We start from the raw sequence: 20,325 nt of genomic DNA, 5'->3' as shown, positions 1-20,325 counted from the left end.
GAACAAGGTGGTGGAGTGTTTAGGCCATGGGTTAATATTATGTGGTTTTTGAAAACAAACAAATGGGTAACAGCTCAAATGGGATTAACAATGGATAATAATAAAAAGGATGGCTAGAAAGGCTCAGGGGTAGAAAAAAACGTGCCTCAATGTGTGTAATCATGAAACTAAACCAGAAAAGAACGTACGCAAGTTCTGAATGATAAAGACATAAGTGAATGCTCTCTTATGATGTACATTATGTTTGGCTTTTTCTGCTCTCACCATGTTGGGTTGAGCTGACAACGTCCACAATATCTCTTGCTCGATGTGGCTTCTCAATCAGTTTTGGTAAACCTGCTCAACTTTCAGTCCAACTCAATTAAACCAATCAGATCATCTAGAGGTATACAAATTATTTTGGCGAGTTAACATGTATAGAGGACACACATGCCTTCAGTTTGGGTACTTTTAGCACAACCACTAAAGCTACAATTATCATGTTACTAGATGAAATTAAACAATCAGAAAATAAACCACTTAAAGCAAACAAAACTCATAAATTAATATAAAATTAAAACTAAAAATAAAAATTACGAATACTTTCCTTGGGTTGCCTCCCAAGCAGCGCTCCTTTATTGTCATTAGCTTGACGCTTCATTCCCCCTGTTATGGGGGATACTTCAGCTTTCACACCCTGTTGCACTTCTTTTCCAAAACTAAGAAGCCGTCTTTTTCAAAGGTATGGATTCCTTTGTGCCATAAGTCCTTTCCAACCTCCATATCCTTACATTGTTTTCGCTTTCTTTTCTTTCTCATTTCTTTTGGAATGGAAATATGAGCCTTTTCACTTGAGGTTGCTAATGGAAGTGAGACCAGTTGAGATGGCCTTCTTGAGACTTTTTTCGGATGTTGGCATGTCACTTTGGCCTTTCACGTTTGTCCTAATCATGACTACTTGATAGTGATATTCTTTTTCCATCTCTAGCTTCCTGTTTTAAAGAAAATTCAAAGTTATTTCGTCATCATAAACTTTTAAAGTTAGTGTACCATGGTCTATGTCGAAATTGCATCGACTTGTCCACATGAATGGTCAACCAAGAACGATAGGTGTCTCTTCATCCTCGGGTATGTCTATGATCACAAAATCAACAGGAAAACTAAATTGCTCTATTGTCACCAGTACGTCTTCTGCTATCCCGTATGCATTCTTTATGGAATGATCTGCAAACTTCAGATTTGTCCTTGTATCACTTACATTTCCAATACCAATCCTTTGGTAGATTGACAATGGCATCAGACTCACACTAGCTCTAGAATCAATTAGTACCTTCTTGAAAGTTATGTCTTTTATAGTGCATGGGACTCAGACTGCTCCAGGATCCTTCTGCTTGTTTGGTATTCTCCTACCTAGTGATATTGCACTACATTTTTCATTCAAAGCTATCGACCCATCTCCTATTGGTCTCTTTTCAGCGATTACCTCTTTCATGAATTTTTTATATATGGGCATTTGCTCGAGTGCTTCAAAGAAAGGCATATTACTCTCTATCTTTTTGAACATTGTGACGAATTTCTCAAAGTCTGTCTCTCTTGGATCCTTCTTTGTCACTCTCTGAGGGTAGGGTAACTTAATCACAGGTTTAACCTCTTTTTTCTTCTTCTCTTCGATTTTCTTTACTGGTGGTATAACTTCTTCTTCTTATTTCTTATTCTCCCTCACTTATAGAACTACCTCCATGACATGGTCATCCTTTGTTGCCCTCTTGTCTTTATCTTTAGAAACGTTCTGACTTTTTGTCGTGACAACATTAACATTATCATGATTTCTTGGATTTTATACAATTTCACTTGGGAGGAAACTTGGTGTTCGAGAACTTTCTATTTGTTGTGCTATCTGACCCATCTGAACTTCAAGATTTTTGATGGAAGCAGTCATGTTCCTGTGATTATTTCTTGTTTCCTCTTGGAACTGGATATTTTGAGCAGCCATCTTTTCAATGGCAAGTTCCTATTCAACCTTTTTGAGTGCTTGTTGTTGATATTGCTGATGTTGTTTGGGTATGGTTGTTGTTGTTAGTACTGTTGTGGTTGGTTCTGATATTGAATGAGACCCTGCTTTGGAACATTCTCTTGTTGATCTTTCCAGGAAAAATTTGGATGATTCTTCCATCCTGGATTATAAGTGTTAGAGTAAGGGTTGTTCTTCTTTAGAAATTTGATCTCTTCAATTTGTTGCGTAGTTGCAACACAATATACAGTCAAATGAGGTCCTGCACAAATTTCATAACTTACATTCTGGACTGGCTGAATTTGAGCTACATGCTGGGTGCCAATATTCATAGCCTTTAGTTTCTTCTCCACTTATGCAAAAACTATGTCTTTGATTCTTATTTTATTGGTTTCAAGCTTCATATCAATAGTTCCTTCATATTTGCTTGAACACTTATCATATAACTCCAAGTGCTTATTTGCAGCTATTGCCTCGATGATCTTTTTAATACATGTGGCCGCTGAAAAGTTTGATGAGCCACCGACTACTGTATCAATCAATTGTTTAGTTTTCAGTGGGAGACCATTGACAAACATCTACATTTGCTATGTATGATCCAAGTTATGTGTATGACAAGCAACAAGTACCCTCTTAAATCGTTTGTATGAATCACCAAGTGATTCGCCTTCTTTTTATTTGAAGTTCAAGATGTCGTATCTTTTCCGGAGGAAAACTGAAGCTGGAAAATACTCGTTCAGAAAAACAGTTTCCATTTGTTCCTAGGTGGTAATACTCCCAGCAGGTAATGAGTATAACCATTCGTCTGCATCTTCGGATAGGGTGAACGGGAACATTCGTAGCTTCTTTGCCTCTTCTGTGTGCCCCTATGTTTTTAGAGTGGCGCACATAGTGAGAAACCTTTGTAATTATTGTTGGCATCTTCATTGTTCTTTCCCGAAAAAGGTTTCCTCTCAAGTTGATTAATAGTGTTAGGATGCAGCTGAAAGTTTGGCACATTCACTGGTTGGTTTACAATAGTTAGCCTACCGTCGGTGCATTTGTCATCCCATAGTCACCTAATAGTCTTTCCGATGGTGGTGGATTTTCACCCATCGTTTCAGCCTCTCTTTCTGGCTCTTTTTCCGGCTTTGAATCTGGCTCTGAATGAACAATTGGTTGTTCTTTGTCTGATTCCAGCTTTGCTAATCTAGCTTGCCTAAGCCTTGCACGCAAAGTTCTTTTGATTTCTGCGTTAAAAGGAAATTCAACTGAGGTCTTACCTCATATAAAATATCAGAGGCAGATTAGTTGATAATAGTCAAAATAAATTAAAGACAAAAATAAAATTTTAGTTGCAAAGCAACAAAATTTCAATTGAACTAAATTTAAACTCTATATTTTGGCAGTCCTCAGCAACGACGCCAAAAACTTGATCGAAAAAATAGCAAGTGTAGTATTTTGCCTTTTATAGTAATAAAGGGGAACTTCCCTGAATGTCGATCTCAAGGATTGCGTATTAATATCGAGTTCAAATAATTGTTCAATTAAATAAAAAATAGTGTTGAGGTTTTAGATTCAAACTTATAAAAATAAGGGCAAATAAAATAAATAATACTGTAAAACAAGGGTTTCAGGGAAAAAGGAACATGCCAGGAAAGGTGTATAATTTGTCCCTATAACAACTCTGAGTCACTATTGCATCAACAAGTATCAATTAATTACTACCAGTTCTCAAGGGTATTTTCTCTCAAGGCATTGGTGAGAAAACCTTTAATCATTCAACCCTAATCTCTATGTCCATAGAAAATTACCGGTGAATTAAGCCTTATTATATCAAGAATCATCTAGTTCATACAGGGTATCCCTAGTCCTAGGTGATATCTACTGCAGAGTAATCTCATGAAAACCTCATCAAGGGCGATCAAGCCTAATCTATAATCATACATCAATCTCAATTACTCAGAAAGAGAAAACTTTACACACATCAAAAGATTACCGTAATTATAAAAAACAATATTGTCATTAAAATAGCAAACTCAAAGTCATTACATATATAAATTAGGGACACCCCCATAGCATTGGGAGGTTTAGCTACTCATATTATTCAAAACAAATTCAAGATAAAAATTAGACATTACAAGTAATTGGATGACTTGGATCTTCAATTGCTTTCGCTCATGAAAATCTTCCGCTCTCTGAATTCCTTGATCTCTCCAATTCTTGATCATGTGACAATTCTCCGTGCTCTATTCACTCCTGGCCAAAAGTCCCCAAATTCCTCGTAAAAACTCTTCTAAAATAGTGAAAATCCCTTAGCATTGATTGGAAATCCCCAGAATGCCCGTTTTGCTCAAGACTTGAGAAAAACACAAAAGCTGAAATAATTAGAGCATGGGCCAACACGGCCCGTGTCAGCTCTAACACGGCCCGTGTCAGCAGACACGGGTGGCCGTGTTGCACCACTAGGTTTTTCAATTCTTTTCTTTCAAGTTCAGGCAAGCTGACACGAGCGCCCATTTTGCGCCACTGGTTGTTCCAATTCTTCTCTTCCAAGTCCAGGTAAGCTGACACGGGCGCCCGTGTTGCACCACTGGTCATTCCATTCTCTGTCGCTTGTAGGCCATCATCCTGCCACGGCCCGTGTCAGGTGACACGGGTGGCCGTAGGAGGCTTCCTGTAGCTTGACAATTTCCTTCCCGAAACACCAAATTCCTCTACTTTCTCGCACTGAGTCTTTTGCATCTTCTACTTGGACCTGAAGAAATTCAAAAATAGAAAACCAAAGCATAAAATGCAGAAAACTATAAATAAACTGATGAAACATAGTGAAAATATTAAATGATGCTAATGGTAGAAGAATGTGTAAAAACCTCTTAAATTGTATGCAAAATGTACCTAACTTGCCTGCTTTCACCGGTTAACATGATTATAATTACAACACAAGTCGTGACTGATCAATAATATTTACAATTGGGGCTCCTTCCCATAATTCTAGAATTTCCACTATTCAAAATCAAGGTATTATGTTTGGTGAAGCTAAAATGGGTGTTCCTCTTGGTGTGTTTAATCTCAGGTATAAGTTGTGTGTCAGGAAACATGTCATAGACATTGTTCCCCGTAATATTCCATATTTTAATGATGTGACACATAAGAATAATTTTGTGATTGATGACGATGTATCCCATGTTGAGGATTTTAATAATAATAATAAGAAAGTTCATGAAAATGTTACTAGAAAGAAGGATACACTTGTATCTCAAGGCTATGTTGAAGACTCTACTCTTATTTCTCATCTTGAAGCCATCAGAATGCTGCTAGGTTTATATTATATCAGTATGTTCATTTTTTATCATATGGATGTGAAGAATGTCTCCCTCAATAGGTACTTGAAGGTAGATATCAACCAAGATATGACAGACAACCTGTATGATATGTTAGTGACTTAGTTTCCAACTCAGGGGAAGGATGGGCAAGTTGCCCTTGTTAATTCTGAAGTGAATGACATGGTGAATAATGTGAGTAACAAAATTGATGATGTTGTGAATGATTTTGTTAGTACTTATGAGGGTTATATCCATAAGAACAATGGATTTCATGATGGATTTGCTCGTGTCAGTGAAGGTATTACTAAAGACGTTGGTATTAGTAAAAGGTATGATAAGAAGTCAAAGAAAAATGTGAAAAATAGAAAGGTTGTGTTGAAGTCTATAAGGACTCTTTAAAAGAAGATCCCTACTACTACTAAGGCAAAGAAGACTCCCGAAAAGAAGAAGAAATATGTGGTTGGTAGTAAGAAATCATCTAGGAAGAAAATGAGTGTTGATCATCATAAGAAAATGGCTCTTGAAAAGGAACATTATGTTGAAGCACTGAAATATTATGAAATTATGGAGCTCCTTAGTAATGCTCGGTATTCGAAGATAATCCTTAATGCTGGTATTTCTCAAGGGTTGCTGAATTTGAGTCAAATTTTGAATGTTGGGAAAGATGTCTCAAAGATTGTGTCCAACATTCGTGCACCTGTTGATGAAATTGTTTTGGTTTTTTAAGGTTAAATGTTGGAGCTTTGTCACCACAACTTGTTGTTGCTTCTAGTGCAAGTTTATTTTATGTGCTCTTGGGTTCTTGTTATCTAGTACTTATGCCCATATTGGGCTGAGTTTTACTCCTTGCCCAATTTGAAAAAAATTAGAGGGAGATAATGATATGATGATACTCAAGAAAGGATGTTGATTTAATCTTGTGTTCATAAGTAGTTATGTATTGTTGTTATCTAAAGAATGATTTAGAGAATGCGTGTAATCTAATGATGGGTTGTTTGATTGATGATGGTCTTATTTCATTTGTTTTAATTTTGAAGAAGCGTTTAATTTGTGCTTTGCCTAAAAAATAACCAAAGTGGAATGTTGTTTCTTTGATTGGCTTATAGAAAAAATGGATAGCAAGATGTTTGAAACATGTTGTGTGACATCTTGGCGTGTGTGATATAATGGCTGGATTCTCAAGTTTGTTCAAGTCTAAGGTTTTCTTAAGTCCAAGTTTCTGTTGTAGTTGCTTTAAAAGAAATATTTGGATGAATTAAGAAGATTAGATTTGCTTTGAAAAATAAATATACTCAGATGATGATGAAGATTTGGTTAATTTTGTTTCATCAAGGGTTATTCTAGCTTGTTGTTCTGATGTTCTAGCTTCAGTCTTGATGTTCTGAATTTTTGTTCAACATTTATGCTCATGGTTGTTGTTGTCAGTTTCTACTCATGATTATGTGTGTGGTTTTGTATGACAAGTTCACTGACTGTGTGCATGGCTAATACTGACCAAGATGTTGCTAAATGAGATTTTCAAAATTGTGGCAAAAGGGGGGAGTCATGATGTGTGTAGTGAAGTACTAACTTGACTATTGTCTTTATGATGTATGAGGATCTTTGACTATTGACTACTAATTGTGTGTTCATGCATGACTAGCTTATCTTTAAGGATTGTGTGACTAAGTATTTCAGAGCACTATATGTGTAACATTCTAATGTGTATGTGTGTGTGTGTGTGTATGTGTGTGTGTGTTCGTGTGTGTGTAACTACCTCATGACTCGTGTGTGTGTGTGTGTGTGTGTGTGTGTGTGTGTGTGTGTGTAACTACCTCATGAATTTTATCTTGTGCTACTGAGATGTGAAGCTCTAACTTCTATTGTTGATGTATACTCTAATGGATATTCTTCTGGTGCTATTAATGTTGGGTTTAAGTATATCCTTGATAATTAGTTGTACTTCTGCTTGAAGAGTTCTTATGCCAAAAAATTTCAAAGGGGAAAATTGTTGGTCCTTTTGGGATTGACTGCATTATGCAAAACAACATGGAGTTTGTTTAAGTTGTTTTGGTGTATAAGGGACACATTTGAAACACGGTGCTCTAACATGTGTGTGCAACATCTGGTCTCTAACAAAAGACAAATGGTATTGCAGTTTTGGTTCAGACTTATTCTATCCAAGATTCACTCTACAATAAATGATCTACATGTTATGGACATGAGTTAATTTGGAAGTACTGGTGCAACATGTGGAACACGATGTTCCAGCATGTGTAGTATAACATACAACCTTGTTCAGCGGACTTTGATGTATGTTGTTTGGTGCATAAATTCTAATTTGAGATTCAAGCATATTTGTTGTAGTTATTTTTTTGGTTGATTTGTTTGACAATTGGAGATATTCAAATCAGATTTAAATGGGATTTAAATTTGAATTTGGAATATAACAAATCATATATTTTTGAGATATTTAAGGAGCAAATCATATCCAACTGATTTAGCTATTTTCTGGACGAATTAAATGTAGATGCTCATTAGGAAAAACGTTTATAAGATAATGTTATATAAGGAGACTCAATTATCATTGTTTGAAAAGACTCAATTAACACCTGGTCCAACATTTATCCCCTCAGGAATAGAATTTCATAAATGATCCATGGACAAAAATGATTGTGTAACACCTCAAAATTTGCCCTCCTCTTCTTGGGACTAGTTTGGCATATTGCATTTCATACTTTAGGACATTAGGCATTGCATTTTGCATTTCATTTGAAATAAGAAGGTCATCCTCCAAATTCTTTTCAGAAGATGGGAAGTTACATGATTCAAGCCTGAGGGTCTCTATGAATTGATTGTCAACCATCTGAGGGTTTGCACTTCAGTTAGGGATTCCTGACTCTTCAAAGGTCTTGAGCATTATCTTATTTGCAAGGATATATTACCATCATCATGGTTCTATCATCATCAAGGTTTTCAGAGGTCTTTCTCAAGTTCCTTTGGGTTAGGGTTTTGACCTCTCGTCAACCCTAATCAATGCCATTCTTCCAACCAAGGCTTCTCAAGGAGATGAGGTATTTGCTGAGGATGGAGATCACATGGTTATCATAAGAGGCTTACAGGAGCTAGGGTTTCATTTCTGAGCAATTTCCCCAAGTGGTGGGGGTTCAAGCTCATCAGTACATGTCAAGGTCATCTGAGGGCCACAAAATCAACTGTGCAAGATCTGAGGACTATGAGGTGGGGGAAATGAATTTAAACACCTCAATCATGTTCAAACAAAGTCCACTTGTCATTTCAAACATCTATCTTGAATATTTTGAAGTCATGGCAAAAGTTTCTAAAAATGGAAAGTGACCTGTAATTGAAAGTTTCCAAAAATGGCAAGTTTTTGGTCCACATTCAACTTGACTTTTCAACATCAAAGAGGTTTCAAATGGATTTTTGGGGAACATAAAAGTTGAAGATCTTCCTCTCCTCCTTTCAAAAAGTCCTATATCATGTCCATCTGATGATTGGTTGAGAAGTTATGGCCAAATGATCACAAAGTATACATGGAAGTTCAAAGTGGCATAACTTTTGATTCAAAACTCCAAATTGGTCCACTCTTTTTGCAAAATGCTTGTCATGACCAAGAGATTCCAAATCAACCATTTCCTTGCATGAAAGAAGCTCATATGATCATTTGTTCACACATGTGCATTTTGGAGGGAAATTTGACAATTCAAATTTGGATGATCATGCAAGCCAATTACCACTTCCATCTTGATTATTGAATGATTTTAAGTGAAATTGAGGCTCAGCATGGCACTGTTCACGTGTGGCATGTACATGCTAAGCACACTTGCCATTTTTGCACTACACCTCACATTTCCTTAATCAAGATTAATCAAGCCTAATTTGGATTAACAGCATCATTAGTGAACCATATAAAAGCCAAACCCTAACTAATTTTGCTCATAATAACTAACTTTTCAGATCTGAAAATTCACATTCCCTCCAAAATTTCTCTCTCTTCGAAATCCAAAATTCTTCACACAAACCTTGATTCTCTTTGCATATTCTTACTCCTTGTGGAATTCTGAGCAAGATTCAACCATTGGATTGGATAATTAAGCTGGATTTTGAGCAGGTCGTGTGCATGAACATCTTGATGGAAGCTTGAAATTAAAGTGGATCTAAAAGGTTTCAGTGGATTCTTTGTGCATAAAGCTTCACAGCAAGGTTGAGGAAGAAGATCTGGAGAGTTTGGAGGCTTGAAGATACGAATTCAGTACACTGCAATTCCAAGTAGGTTGAATTCGATTATCTCATTTTGCTATTTTATGTACATGATTGTGTAGATATTGTTATGCTGAGCATGTTGATATGTTTAGAATTGATTTTGGTGAAGAATTGAACATGTATGGATGAATATAAGTTTTGATCATGAAAAAGTTTTTGTTCGATCTGGAAAATATAGGATGATTTAGATGAATTTGATAGCATATCTGAGATGTAAATGGAAAGACCTTTCTATTGATGTACATTTTAGCAAATTCTGGAAAAATATTTGAAGTTCCGCCGTGGGATTGGTCAGAGAAGACGACCGGAACTACTGTTCCGGCGTCTGGTTATGCGCTAGGGCCCGTGCTTGCGTGGCCTGCTTGTGTGGCGCTAGCGTGTATGTTTCATTGGCCTAGATGCGTTTGACTTCGCCTGCATGTATGAAGATCACTGATGTGTGCTTCCACATCATTTAATGAAACACAGTGTTTCATTGTGCTTGCGTGTTGCTGACTGTGTGCTAGCATAGTGTCGCATTACGCGAAAAACCGGCGGGAAAACGAAACAACAGAGCCGCCACCGTGCGTTATTTATCCCAAAGGAGGGAAAGGAAACGCTCGAAGTAAACCTGGAAAAAACATGGTCTCGCGACCAGAGAAAGATGGGATCGGGAGTCGGTTATGCGAAGGGAAGGTATTAGCACCCCTACGCATCCGTCGTACTCGACGGGATCCACGCACAAAAGAATAGAAGAAAGGTTGCTAAAAGACTGCCCACAAACTGCACAAGGCTGGAAGGAAACACAGAAAGACGAAAGAACCGGGACTCGGCAGGATATCGCATCCTAGGCCTACGTAGTCTGTCAGACACAGACATCAGAGTCGACGTAGTTCGGGACATGGGAAACGTGCTCGCTAGGATGTCGCATCCTATGCATACGTATCTTCTCTGACCGGAGAAGAATCAGAGCACTCGTAGCTCGGCTAACGCACGCCAAACAAGACCACACAGGAAACCGACTACCAATCGCTGGACTTATGTCAGACTCCACACAAACAGGCCAACATGGAAACCGAAGGCCAATCGCTGGACTTATATCAGACTCCGAACCAACAAACACACACACAGGAAACCGACTGCCAATCGTTGGACTTACGTCAGACTCCAACAAGCAAACAAGACACAGGAAACCAACTGTCAATCGCTGGACTTACGTCAGACTCCAACACACACAAAGGGTTGAAAAAGAAAAAGGGCGCCCGGAGAGATCAACTTATCTCCTGCCTACGTACCTCATCTGGTATGAGGATCAGGGCGACGTAGTTCCCCTACACAGGGAAAGAACTTCTAACCTAACCAGAGACTGGGAAATGACAAACTAAAAGGGAGCCTGACTCGAGCCTAATAGTTATCATGTAATCCACAATGGTCCTAGGTTAAGGTTTCTATCCTAACTTGCACAGGGAGCAAGCTATCCTAAGCAGCACAATCAAACAAACACAAGCACAATAAAGCAAGCACACACACTATATGCAAACAGTTTGGGCTCATACAAGGCTAGGCTGCAAAAACAAGCCAACTGGAATGGGGTGTTTTTAGCTCTTAACCCTAACATTGAGAGTTAGGGTGAAGCAGATGAAATAGGAAGTGAGGGTAGGATCTCACAGCTCTTATCCCTGGCCTGGGAGAGCTTGACTCAAATAGAAAATGTGGGAGTTCAGAATGTAGGAACTCTTCTCCACAGATGACTGACACTACAAGAGTTTGGGTTTTTATTCACAATGCATCAACACATGGTGTGTGAGCAAAGTGAATGACACACTGAGTAGCAGGAGATGGATTACACATCTCTTTTATCTGCCAATTGCCTCTTAAGAGGTCTTTACCTGCTTGGCACAAAATTAAACATTCACAAGCATTGCCTCTTAAGGAGGGCTTCAGACAGGTGCCTGCCCACATAACAGGACAGGTCTTCCAGACTACATGAAGTCAGAAGAATTATACCTCAGTGGTAAGCAAACCACAAGCTAGCAAAGCAAGTTCAAAATGAACTCAAAGCAACTTAGGTACCTGTGAAAAAAATCTAAACCAATCAGTTCAACTGTACAGACAAACAATCAACAGTTAATATCACACAGACAGATAAGCATCATCAGACAACAATGAGCAAGCCACAAGCACAAATGAATTGGTTCTCAAAGCCTAAAAAACATACAAAGGTTAGCCAACACAACCAATAATCAAGCTCAAATGAAGGATCATCATCACTCATGGAGATGTACTTGGACCTGAAATCACAATCCAAATGGTAAGTCCAAACCACTAGGTCAAAGCCTAGGGTCAAAAGAGGATCAAAAATCCAAAACAGAATCTCAAATTTAACATGAATCAACTTCAAACACATATTGACATATCCTAAAAAGGCTCACATCAAAATCATTAACCAAATGCATTTCATGATCAAGTGAAGTCAAAGGCAATTTCAAAGTTCATATGTGATCATCATGAATGAAAAATTCAAATCAAAACAGAAATGATTCAAAAAAATCTAGAAAAATTCATGAGCAATCTAGACATCCATAACATACATCACACATAAAATTAGAAGCATTGGACATCAATAGGCATGACAATCACATGGTACAAAACAGACAACCAAATGTGTGACACAAATTGTCACACCAAGTTAGCATGAGCATAAAACAGAAATGGATCATGGGAAAAATATCAAACCAAAGCCAACATGTCCAGCAATGTGTCTAGAATTGGCATGCAAAATTTCAGAGTCATTGGATAAGAAACAAGCATTTCACAAAGGGATAAGCAAGGCAAGGTAAAAAATGGATACATGCTCAATCAACCTAGCACAAAATATTTTTCAGCCAAGCACAACTTTCCAATTTATACTCATAAAAAACTAGACAACATGAGGAGCATATAGCAAAACATTGGGATCAAATTGGTGCATTTTTCAATTTATTGTGATTTTTCTAAGTTCATGAAAATAATTGAAGTCAAAAATGAGCCAAGGCATGAAAATGGGAGGGAAAGTATGAAAACATGAAGCATTTGAAAAAATCTCGCTCGGTGAGACTCGAACACGGTCCACATTTGAATTTGGCGCCCCAACCAAAACGACACCGTTTTGGTCCTAAACCCTAAGCCCAACGCGTTTCCAGAATTCGTAGCAAATGGATGAATGTTTCGTAGCTAATTCGTAGCAAAACCGTGGCTAACCTGGAAACGCATGAAGTTCATCTTCTCCAGGATGAACATATGAACAAAATTCCAGAAAATCTCAAAACAGTCCAGAAATTAACAAAACCTATACCAATCGATTCCTTAGCTCATGTACATGCAAGATCAACTATCATTTTGCACTAAAACATCACATATCATCCAAATCGAAGGAAAGAAAAATTTGCATCAAACTTTCAATCATGCATAACTTTGCGTACAGTGCACCATTTCACTCAAAATTTACACCAGCATCATCACCAATCAAAGATCTACATGAATATCCTAATGAATTGCAAAATAATTGAACTCGAAAACTGACCTTCTTGATGAACAGAACCTGGAATCGCGTGATACGAAGCTTAACAACGCCTCCAATCTTCTCTACAATGCTTGTTAAAGTAATTGATGATGAATTGGATGCTCCAGCATGCACGAATCCAGCTCAATTTCCAATCTCCATTGATGTTTCAAGCTTCGAATCTGGTCCAAACTGGCACGGTTTCTTCCAATTCCACGTTCAAACTTGCTCAAAAATGCTTCAAGAGGATGAATCAATCAATAGGAAATGCTACTGTGTGAAGAATTTGCAAAATATTTTGAGAGAAAAGTTTGGATGATTTTTTGAATCTAGATCTGAAATGAATGCTAATGACCAATACAGTTAGGATTAACAATATATATGCCATGCTAATCATGTTTAGAACCTGTTTAAGCCAAATGCAATTAAGATTAATCAATTGTAAGGTGTATGCACAAAATGACATTTTCACCTCATGCACCCCATGCATGCGTGAACAGTACCAGAATAAGGCCCAAAATCCCTTAAAATAAGTCCATGCAAGCTTTGGGATTGGTTTTGTATGCATATGATCCACCAAAATGATTTTATGAAAATTCCTTCTAAAACTTCATGAATGAGAACATGATAATGCAAATGGAATTCAAGCCATGTAATGAGATGTTTGGAAACTACAAGTCATGATGAACAAAATGCAAAAAGAACCACTCATTTTGGAGCTTTGATTCAAAAGTTATGCCCATTTGAATGTTCAAGCACACTTTGCCATGATTAGATCATATCTCCTCAACCACACATTAGAAATTCATGATCTTGGACTTTTTGGAAATGGGAGAGAAATATCTTCAACTTTCATGCTGGACAAAATTTCATTTGAAGCTTATTTGATGTTGGAAAGTTGAGTTGAAGTTGGTCAAAAACCTTTCCATTTTTGAAAATTTCAAATTATGGGTCACCTGCTATTTTGGCAAAGTCTTGACTTGACTTCAAATTCTTTAATGTGAGTGTTTGAAATGTCAAATGAGACTTGTTTGAACATGAATAAAGCATCTCTAACCACTTCCCATCTCCAAATCCACAGTTGACTTTGCAATTGACTCCTGTTGACTTTTATGGGCCTCAGATGATTTGCACATGCACTGATGAGTTCTGAGCCTTCAACACTTGGCCAAATTGCTTCCAAATGATCCTTGGGTCATGTAAGCTCAATGGAACCACCCTAGGGCTTTGATCACATGGAGAATGCTCTTGTTGCCTTGCACAGTTGAATCTCCTGACCAGTTTTGACTAATGAGATGTAACATGATATGCAATGCTAATGTCCTAAAAAATGAGATGAATGTACAAATGGGAGGTGCAAATTTGAGGTGCTACACATAGCAGTTTGATTGGTTATCATGCATTGACCTTGCCATGTGTTCTTTGACCGTGCTGAGTGTGTGCACCATTGTCCCTTGCGTGCATGAGTTTGATCCTTGGCTCATGCATGTTTCTGAATTTAATTGTTGAATTCTCATTTGACTGTGGACACGTGTGTTCGAATCCTGGCTTGTGCATTTTATGAATTGAATTTTGAGTTTTGATCCTTCCTTGCGTGTGTTCGATTCCCCGCTTGTGCATTTTCTGAATTTAATTTGAATTATCATCTGACCTGCCATGCGCGTGTTCGAATTTGGCCTCATGCATATTCTGATTTTAATTCAAATTCCATTTTCCATTATTTCATTTTATTTCATTTTATTTCTTCAACTTCAAAAAATCATTAAAAATAGTAGATTAATCCAAATTGATCCCAACTTTTTTTCACATGCTTGTTTTAATCTCTAGATTTTTATAGCATTTATTTCACGATTTCTGTGTTTCTGGATTTTTAATTGTGATTGTTTGTTTGAACCATGTGCTAGTTTGATATGTCATGATAAATGCTTTGTGAAATGCTCATCTTGAATCCAATTGATCTGAAATTTGGCATGCTTGATCCTCACATTTGATTTGATGTTTGAGCTTTGGTTTGGAATTTTTATCATATGCCATCACTGTTTTGGACACATGGACATGTAGTGTGACATTTGGTGTAACATTTTGTGCCTTGCATTTGTGCATTTTTATTCATATACCATTTGGACTCTTCTGGATTTTATTTTTGGCATGATGATCATTCATAATATGATAAGCTCACATAAAAAAATTTAATGTCATTTCTTGTGTTTCTGTTTTGATTTGGATTTTCTAATTTGGATGTCCAACTTTGTGCACATTGTTTGCCTTTGCATGACATGAATTGTTTGAAGCATTTGCTTTATGAATTGGCATTGGTCCTTTTGAGGACTTTTTCTTGATTGATTGAATATGCTTTGTGCAAAATATTGAATTATGTTTTGGTCTTTTGACTTGCTTTTGAACCTAGTCTTTGTACTAGTGGTTTGTACACATACTAATTGTGCTTTGTGTTTCGGGTTTGAGCATTTGGCACTAATGGTTGGTTTGGTTTCGCTTTGTGAGATGCCAATACCTTTTATTACTAACTCTTGTTGTCTTGTAGGTCAATTGATGTGATGAACTCACTTGAGTGCTTGCACTTATGACTTGCATTGTGTAGATATTGGATAGTTTCACTGTGTGTTTTCTGATTAGTTGTCTGAGATACTAACTGTTAAGCTTTTGTACAGGTACATTAGTTGCTAGCTAGCTTTTGCTTAAGCTTTGGAGTGTGGTTGATACACCACTTAGGTAATTACCTCTTTCTTCATGTAGTCTGGAAGTCCTGCCACCTTTTTGGCAGGCATTTGGCTGAAGTCCTCCTTAAGAGGCTCTGATTGTGATTGTTTACATTTGTGCCAAAGACCTCCAAGTGAGGCATGTTACTTGATAAGTCCTCCTAAGTGAAGAGGCAATTGACAGATAGAAGGGATTAGCAATCAATCCCCTGTTATTCAGTGAGTCGTTCATTATGCTCGCACTACGTGCTGATGCTCTTGAACAAGTACCTAAGATCTGTGTATAGAGTCAGTCAAGTGGAATAGGGTCCCTCTTTCTGGATCCCCATGCTTTCTTTGATTTGAGCTCACCCTGGCCAGGGTTAAGAGCACGAGGTCTCATCCTCATTACCACCTTTCATCAGCTTCACCCTAACTCTCAATGTTAGTGGTTAAGAGCTTCAGCATACCCCTACAGTTTTGGCTTGTTTGTCGAGGTTGATATGACCCCTCTTGACTAAAGCCCAACCATTTGTCTGAGCCTCTTGTTTGTATATAGAGTGTGATGCTTGTTCAATTGTGTTGATGTTTATTTGCTGTTTGAATTGACTTGCTTCCTGTGTGAGTTAGGTTCTGTTAGAGACCTTCAACTTAGGGATTATGGATTGCATGACAACTATTAGGCTCGAGTCAGTCTCCCTATTAGTTTGTTTGCTTCCCTGGTCTCTTGTTAGGAGAGAGTTTCTCCCCTGTTAAGGGGAACTACGTCGCCCTGATTCTCATACCAGATGAGATACGTAGGCAGGAGATCGAGCGAGATCTCTCCGGGCGCCCCTTTTTTTATTTTTCAACCCTTTTGTTTCTTTTGACGTCTCAGCGTCTCTTTGTGTTTGTGTGACAACTATTAGGCTCGAGTTCCAGACTCCCTATTAGTTTGTCAATCTGATAACCTTTTTCTTTGGTGTTTGCTGATTAGCGTGTGCTATTGTTTGGAGTCGGATGTAAGTCCATGTATTGGCATTCTGTTTCCTTGTTTGTGTTGTTTGTTTGGAGTCGGATGTAAGTCCATATATTGGCATTTTGTTTCCTTGTTTGTGTTGTTTGTTTGGAGTCGGATATAAGCCCATGTATTGGCATTCTGTTTCCTTTTGAGTGTTCCTTTGACGTCTCAGTGTCTCTTTTTGGTGTTTGTTTCGGTGTGTGTTAGCCGAGCTACGAATGCTCTGATTCTTCTCTAGATAGAGAAGATACGTAGGCATAGGATGCGATGTCCTAGCGAGCATGTTCCCCATTTCCCCGAACTACGTCGACTCTGATGTTTGTTTCTGACAAACTACGTAGGCCCAGGATGCGACATCCTGCCGAGTCCCCTTCCTCAGTCTTCTTTCACCTGTTTATTATTCCAGTGTGTGCATTCTCTTTGAGCAGTTATCTAGCAACCTTATTCTATTATTTTCCTATTCTTTTGAGTGTGGATCCCGTCGAGTACGACGGACGTGAGGGGTGCTAATACCTTCCCCTTGCGTAACCGACTCCCGTACCTTGTAATCTCTGGTCGTAAGACCGTTCCTTTCCCTTTCTTAGGTTAGTCCTGCGCTTCCTTTCCGTCATAGGATGAATAGCGTCGGTGGCAGCTCTGTAAACTAGTTTTTTTTCCGCCGGTTATTTTTCGCGTTGCATCAGCTGGTGACTCTGCTAGGGACTCTGAAGTTGACCTCTTGCTGGTCCATCTTCCCTAAGCGAGTCAATCCTAGCGCTCTCTAGGGTAGTTTTTAGGATAGTTTGGGTTGCTTTTACTGCTTTATTTATGGCATTTATGATTATTATACTGTGATTATATTTGCATATATGTTTGCATGCATCATATTATCACTGTGCTGGATTCTGGACAGGTTTGGTTCCTTTGATTTGGGGTGGGTGTTCTGAGTGGGGCTAAAACCCAGGCCCGAGTATACACCTAGGATTAGCGTGGTCTCATGTCTCCTCACATGTTGGATTAACATGATGTTGCGACGTGACATACCACAGCCGGACGAGGTTCTTCTGAGAGAAGCTCTTCCTTGTGGAGTTTCCACTATGGTTGGGTTTATCTCTTTTGAGTTGTTGACTTCGGTGACCGTTCTTTCCCGGATCTTTAGTTTAGATGATCTTATGAGAGCTGCAACGGCACACCCGAAAGGGCAAACCCGTTGAGTATCTTATCCAATTGTCGAGACCATTATCCGCCTTAGGATGACCTTATTAGAATTCACCTGTGAGGGGAGGGTTTGATTCTTACAGATACAGGTTCTGTTGGCGATTCTGTGATGGTGACTTTGGTTCAGTTGGATTTATGGATATTTATTTCTGACACGCCGGAGTTCTGTCTGTGGTATTTATCAGCGGGTTCCGTTTATTTCGGATCCCTGGGTTGGATTTGAAGTTACTTGTTCAGAGGATCTTATTGTTATCCGTTCGGTGGATTTTCTGTGATGATGGTGATATATCCTCCGGTTCCGTTTATTTCGGAACCCCGAGTTGGATTTGTGGTTACTCGGTCCCTCAGATGGTTGTGATCAGTTTAGAGATCGGAATCCAGTACAGTTGATGTTCAGATGACTTGGAGGATGGCACTGTGACTTGCATTCATGCATCTGCACCATTCCCATTTTGCATTCATTCGCATCTAACTCATGTCTATCCATACTCAAGGTACATTCTCGATTGAGATTCTGGTTGAGAGACATCCTGGTGTCAGAATGTTATTGTCAAATTATTATCCGTCTCGATGAAGCCAGAATCAAAGGACAGAATGTTCCTCATACGGATAGACATTGCATTCATGCGTGAGTCATAATAACCTGTCTTCTGTTTTGCAGGTGTCAGTTTCTAACGTGTTTGATTGACTCAGGAATCGTTGCTTGCGCACGCCGAGTCATTCCTCTGCACGTAGCTCGTCCGCACAGATACCCTACCAGGCGCAACAAACCCAAACTGATGGATCCATCCAACGCTGACATTCTCGAGCTGAAAGAGAAGATGAGCGAGTTGATCAGTGCCATGCAAGGGTTCGCCTTGGGCCAGAAAGCAATCGCCGAGAAGGTGGAGAGGATTGAAAGCTGGTTGAGAATGAGGAAAATACAGAGAAATACTCCATCATCTGGAGTAAAGAAGCCCTTTGGTAATGGTCAGTGCAAGAAGGAGGGTGAATCGAGTGATGTGTATGCCCAAAGGGGACACGGTAGGGATCATTACTACCAGCATACTGCTGCGGTAACGATTCCTGCTGGTAATCAATCTGTACCACATCAACACAAGCCCCCTCAACAGAGACCATAGAGAGCTGGGTACCAAGTGAGAGGAAGGATGGCAGATCGTCAGTTTGATAGGCCACCCATGACGTATGCTCTTCTGTTGAAGAAGTTGAAGGATCTCGGGATGGTATAGTTGAGGACGTTAGCTCCGTTGAGACCAGACCAGAGGCCTGTAAGTTATGATGAGAATGTCAAGTGTGAGTTCCATTCTGGTGCTCCCGGGCATAATGTTGAGGGTTGTAAAGCTTTTAAGCATGTCGTCCAAGACTTGGTGGACTCCAAAGCCATCAATTTTACACTGTCACCGAACGTTAATGCTAATCCCATGCCGGCGCATGGTCAGATGATGGTGGGTGTAATTTCTGAGGATGAAGGTAAAATCTGGGTGACGGATGTGGATCAGTTGAAGACCCCATTGGCTGTGGGTGAAGAGACTGACGGTGACTGTGAGCTTGACTCGTGGATAAAACCGTGCGTACTAGGGATGGAGATCCAGAACTGGAAGGCCGAAAAAATCATCACTGTCACTCTACGTGAAGAGTAATATTTCTGTTTTTCAATTTTGTTTGCATGAAAGCCACACGTTTTGCCCAAAACTTAATGGTTCATTGTAAGGGCCACCTCATGTGTTTCATTTTGCAACATTTGCATCATTAATAAAAGGATGTTTTTCACATTAAAAGCGGTGTTCCCTGTTTTTCATATTTTTTGCAGTTTAAAAAAATAATAAAAATGGAAATGTTTATTTTCATTTTCCATCCTTTTAATTTGTCGCGTCCCGACTCTAAAGCAATGCATGAATCAACATTCATGCAGATGCGATCATTCTCCGGATCTCATTGATAACAATCCTGTTACACCCTATATGACTTCGACAATCCGATCTATCATGCCGAAGAAGAAGGCGAAGAAGATTGTGAACTGCCGGAGGAATTAGCCAGGTTGTTGAAGCAAGAGGAGAAGGTGATTCAACCGCACGAGGAGCAAGTCGAGATTGTCAATTTGGGTACAGAGGAGGTCAGAAAGGAAGTAAAGGTTGGGGCTGCTTTGGAGGTGAATGTCAAGAGCAGAATGGTAGCCTTGTTGAAAGAGTATGTTGATATCTTCGCCTGGTCCTATCAGGATATTCCAGGGTTGGATACCGATATCGTTGTACACAAGTTGCCATTGAGAGCAAATTGTCCTCCAGTGAAGCAGAAGTTGCGCAGAACTCGACCCGAGATGGCCATGAAAATTAAAGAGGAGGTGCAGAAGCAGT

The sequence above is a fragment of the Lathyrus oleraceus genome, chromosome 5, assembly GCF_024323335.1.
Source record: "Lathyrus oleraceus cultivar Zhongwan6 chromosome 5, CAAS_Psat_ZW6_1.0, whole genome shotgun sequence".
In the NCBI taxonomy this organism is placed as follows: Eukaryota; Viridiplantae; Streptophyta; class Magnoliopsida; order Fabales; family Fabaceae; genus Lathyrus; species Lathyrus oleraceus.
The sequence above is the reverse complement of the archived record's forward strand: the minus strand, read 5'-3'. Positions refer to the sequence as shown.